Below are 6,087 nucleotides of genomic sequence, written 5' to 3'. Positions count from 1 at the left end.
AGGGGACAACATGACAGGATTCGACTGATGCCTTAATTGACATATTGTGAACTGAAAGACAGTGGCTCACTGTATCTGATGTTTCTACAATGAAGTTGATACTGTATGACGGTTTTTCCTCCTGTAAAATATTGCTTGGATACAGAAGATGGTAAATACTGTTAATATCATAGCCCAAAAGCATAAAATATGTGAACAATGTGCACATTTAAGAACATGTAACTATTTGATATGTGAGCTGATTTCTCTCAGAATTAAATGTTTATGTTATGTACGGTTCTCTGTTTTGATTTAATAATGTGCAGGTTTTCTGTGAAAGTTCATGGTATTTTCTATCTTGTGGATTACGGACATTGCCTGTAGTTAATATCATTAACTAGAAGATATTTTTACATTTACGCCAGAAGAAGTGACAAATGACAGACTTCAGGGCCAACATTGTGGATAGAATTATTTAAGATGATATCATTTGTAAAGTTATACTATGACCTATTTTGATCAAGTGCTATGAAAGTGCTGTGAATTAACTGAGGTGAATGTGACAAATGTAAACAACTCTCTTTGTCATTGATGGAAAAATAATAAAACATGTTCCATATAATACATATGCCATATTTCCCCTATGTAAGAAACTGAGAACACTAGTTGCAATCAGAATTAAATCATTTGAGCCCAAATTACATAGATAACATTTATTTATCCATGTCACTGAGAGCGATAAGGAATGTTGGTCGATTCCCTCATGTCAACAAAAGCCACCAAAGACATTGCTATATTACACCCACAGGAAATTACAATTACACATGAAATTACCCTTGTCTGCAAGACATATGTTGCCAGGGAGGCTTATCATGTTATCTACAAGTGGGGGAGAGAAACTCAATCATGCAATTTCACCTCAAGCGTTAAGGCTCAAGCGCTGGGCTTAATGAGGTGTCTTTGCTGTGGCTGGTGGACGCAGCGTTCACCCAGCTAGAGGAACACATACACCCAGAGATAGGGAGCTGAGATGTGGACCAGTGAGCCATACTTAGTGACCAGCCACCATATACGAAAACAATCCACACAGATCTGATCCACAGCCAGCCACCGACCACACTAGCAATCTTCCCCACAGCAGGCCTGAAAGCCAAGGCAGAGCAACAAGAGTGATAAATCACAGTTTGAAGTTTTAATCTCTGGCCATGCTATGATGACCAGTCACAAGGAAATGTGATTCTTCTTAAACCCTAAAGGCAAAGGCAGTCTGAGGGAAAATGGCCCACAACTATGTTGTCGGACACCAGGGGTTTGCTAGAGCGTTATCGCACAAAAATACCCATAAACGGAAGGGATTACTGCCGCTACCTCGCTTTCCAACCAAGGTGCATGAATAGAGGAGCAAACTGAGGTACAGAGGAGATTCAGCAACTCTTGGAGAACAATGGAATTAAATAAAAAGGCTTCTTTATTATTAAAAGTAGAACCAACGTGTTTCGGCTTTTGTCCTTTCTGAAAACTGACAAGAGGAGCTTTTAAGTACAGTATTTATCCTTTGAAGATGGAATTGATACATACTGTATCAAATCAAGGAAGGAATCCTATTTATTCTATTATTTACATGTTTTATGCATGGTACATTACAGAAAGAATCTCTTCCATCTGCTGTCTTTGTCACTGACTAAATAAGACAGGGTATTGAACGGAGAAAATGGGTGAGAAAATCTATTCCGACCTGTTTAATCTCCTTCTCTCCAATCCCTCTTTATGCCCATTTGTACTGCATTTTGGAGAGCTTTACCTTTCAGTCTCCTTTCCTTTCAAGACCCGCGGCCCTCTTCAGATAGTCAAAAACTTTAATAAATCACTAAGGCTTTGGTGTCGTCCATTTTCACCTTACTTAGATCCATCCATTTCATTCACATAAAAAGTAATGTCCTATTACCCCAAACCATATCTTCAATATGAGGAACATTTTGAAAGTCCATTTCTTTCCAATAGGTTCTTCAATATTCTCTTAAAAGGAGTCTAATTTCACTCTCTATTCCGAACCCTAATAGACCATCAGTAACAGAGTAAAATGATATATGCTGCTGTCAGAGAAGTGAATAAAAGTAAAGTTAACAGGGCAAAGGATGTACAGTTAGGCAGTCAGAGGGATCGAAGCCCAGCAGATTGAAGTCCAGAATGGTTGCACACATACAGAGAAGACATAACGGGGAGTCTGAATGCCTCACAGCTGTTATAAATCAAAACCCCGGCTCTCAGCATCTAATGATATAAATAATTGAGCCTACAGTATACATTTTGTAATGTCATGGATTGGATGTTCAATGTACAAAGCCGAAAGGAAAAATGGAATCAAAGTATGATCAAGGATACAAGAATTCAAACTGTATTGATTTATGTCAAACAAACTGGGCTGATATGTGATAAATGGAGAAGGAGGAGAAGGAGGAGAAGGGGGGGGGAGTCGACAGGAAGAGGAAGCCATGTTTTGTTTTGGAGAAATGTGAAAAGGAAGGAAAAGTAGTAACATGGATTTTCTCAAAAGGTCCATGTCCTGTCTGTCTGTCTGTCCGGTTTCTGTATGTCCGTCCATCTGTCTGTCGTTCCGTGTGTCTGTCTTCCTGTCTCCCATCTTTGAGTTAAAAAGGTTATTTATTTTTTTAACTTGAAACCAATCAGAGTATTTAGCAATAAACTTTTTTAATTAAGTATTCTCTCAAATCACAGCTGGTGCCTAAAACATTGGCATTCGTCCACACTTAAATTAACAGGAATGCATGAATGGAAGGTGAAATAGACAGTTTAAATGAGCCCACAACTGGTTACTGTCATTAGTTAAAATGTGAAGCAAAAGTAATCTGTTGCTGGAAATCAACCAAGATGTTGTGAGAGTAGCAAGAGACACGAGAAACGACTTTTTACTTTCATTTAATTAAGAAGTAACTGCACATGTTATTCTGAAACGTGTGGGTGAATGATGTTCATAGTTAATTCAAGGAAAGCTGACTTAAGACCTGGGTACATTAACATTGGACTCTTGAGTGTCTGCTAACTCGTTTCAAACTCATAACACAGCGGCTTGCCAGTCTGTCACTGTGAAGCAGAAACAGATGTTGCAACCAGCTCAACAACTTTGAGTGTTATCAAAAAAAAGTATACTTGAAGGACTTTTGAAGCAATCCACAGCAATAGAAGCAATTTACAAGATGTCCCAGCTATGGGGGTGAAACTTAAATCCATTGGAATGCTTTACATTCAGGTTTCATAGCAGGGCATTTAATAGCCATTATCTCTGTGCCTGTCCTGGCTGGACCGAGGCCAAGGCTAAAGAACAGGACGCTATGTTCTCACTACAGGTTCTGTTAACACAGTGAGGCTTTGTGCCCACTGCTTTTTTCTCCTGTTTTCACACTGTTAAACTAATAACTGCTGAGTGGGTTAAAGAGGGAGAGATATGCAGCTGTTTTCCCATTGATTCATGCTCCTCCTTATCCCCGGCTTTGTTAGACAATCCAACATATTCCTCCTGAAATAGATTTGTGAGGATGGTGGAGCATTGCCTAAGCCCTCTTAGAGTCTGTGAGGAGCAAAGGGGGCGAGTCATATGATCTGTCAAGCACCCCTCCTTCTTAACGCACTCCCTACTCCTGTTTTTCTCAGTCCGAAACGTAATCCTTCGGTTTAATAAAACAAACCTATATCATTGCAAAATCATGTATTTTTCCTAGATCAAGTTATACATGATTGATTAATTATTTTTCCCCTAATCAAGTTATACATGTACATTTAATCAAACTAGGCAAGTTGATCACCACTGTCGAAGGCACAGCATCATCAACAACGTCAATATTACAACTCTTGCTGGCGCCATGGTGTTGGTCCACTGAGAGCTACAGTGATTACATCAGCATTATCTAACAATCTCCCTATCGACTGAATGGACAAACAACGGCTGAGTGGCGTATCGAGCAGAACACAACTCCACTGCAGGGGGGATCGTTATGCAACTGATTATAGTCTACTATACTGTACCTCACCACCAATCAATCAGTGTCCCCAGGAACTTGTCATTAAACGTAGACCTATCATCATCACAGGCTCTCACACACACCTTTTTCTCACCAATCAAAACATGTCGTGTCTATGATTACTTGCGATTCAATTCCATATGCTTTATTGTCCATCAAAATTTCATAAAACAGAAAATTGTAAGGACAGGATAATGTAAGGACACCGTTTTTACGTATCAGACAGGGCCCTTGAGTGTCGAGCCTGGGGCCTTCAAGAAGAAACTATGAAAATATGTGGAGCACTATAACTAAGGGAGGAGGAAGGAGCCCTCAAGTTGTTATCAGCTTGGCATTTGAAGCCACAACTGCAGGCAGACACTGGCAAGGTACTATGACTAAAGAGGTTGTTGCTAGGTTACAGTATGTCTGTCAGACACTGCAATCCTCTATGGAAAAGAGGTGCTGTTATAAAAAGTTATAATAATACAATATTACGTCAAATAGGTTGCGAGACAACAGAACCCTCTCAACAGTTACCTTGTAAGATTATAAAAAATCTTATGAACCGCTTTGAACTTACAGGGCCCATCATCAACTGAAAATAACTGGTAGGAAATGATCTAGACACAGGTAGCTGTGTTGTGGAAATATCGGATGCATTTGAGGAACCTCTGAATCATTAATGCCTTGAACCTTATGGTCCTTCTTTCAACACAATGTGGTTACTGTTAAAGAGGGCAGAGAGGTTAGCAAAACCTTAAGCACACAGTAGACCACACATCACTCTCAGATTCATTATCATCAAAAAGAACATCAAGAACAGCAACAACCACCAAAAACCGATGTATGTAGAGGAGGAGGATGAACAGGGTTATAGATGAAACCCCTAACATGGGAGATTCTTGACCATACCGTTTCTGTCAGAGAGTAAAATAGATATTACGGTTCTACCCCAGACCTAGGAGAGCAAATTATCATGCAGAGACACTGGTGTGACCTTTTGTTTGGACACAGCTCCTCTCATCCCTGCAGCGCTATAATTAATGCAAGACTGACTGTATTTTCCTCAAAGTGAGAAATTGTGTTAATCCCTCACGTCTCTCTCTTTCTGCCCAAGCACACAGCCTTTGTTAGAAGGTAGATCTGAAAGTTTGGAAAAAGATTATAATGAAACTTTTTACTCCAGAGAACACAACTCACAACTCTCACTAGAGTCACAAGCTTGCTGTAATCATGTGTGCTATGAATATGGGACCAAATACTAAACTTTTGACTACTTTAATGCACTATTATATTAGTGAATTTGTCCAAATACTTAAAGTGCTTTCATTTCTAAATGGTAAAACAGATATGTATGAAAATACCCTAAAATAAAAGGTGGCATTCTGTACTGTCGCCTCATATGCAACATTTTATCTCAAATCCAAAATGCTGAACTATAGAGCCAAATTTAAACATTTTAGCTTCACTGTCCAAATAAATACGGAGGGTAGTGTAGTAGCAATTTACATTTACATTTATATTTTAGTCATTTAGCAGACGCTCTTATCCAGAGCGACTTTGCTGCGTATGAAGACTGATCTCCCGTCAGACTGTTGCTCTGCGTTTCATCAAGTGGAGCCTTGACGGCAGCTTTCATTCCAATGATTGATTGTACAAAAAACATCACCCTATGAGTGCTACACAACAATACATCATTCACCAATCACTACTCATGAGAGAAAGTAAAATGACTGGTTTGAAAACAAAAACAGGCCATAAATTATGATTTAAAAAAGGATCCCAATGCAGATTGAGCCTAGTTTCCAGACTAATTGATCTCGCACTCTCTCTCTAACTTTCTCTAACTGAGAAAAATGTTCCGCCTGGGCCTCGGTGTAGCAGTGTATGACGTAGCTATCGCATGACTCCAATGTACGACGTTGTGTTTGTTTAAGTGACACCTCTCTCCCACTGACGAGCATGCCGAGACTATTTGTGGAGCGCTAATGATGTTCCCCACCTGTCTGCTAAGAAACCAAAGGTGCTAATCCGACAGACACAAAGTGTCAGAGGATAAAACAGGGGAGAAAAGAGAGAGAGAGAGGGA

Source organism: Coregonus lavaretus (genome assembly GCF_964263955.1).
Source record: "Coregonus lavaretus genome assembly, chromosome: 13".
NCBI classification, from domain to species: Eukaryota; Metazoa; Chordata; class Actinopteri; order Salmoniformes; family Salmonidae; genus Coregonus; species Coregonus lavaretus.
The sequence above is the reverse complement of the archived record's forward strand: the minus strand, read 5'-3'. Positions refer to the sequence as shown.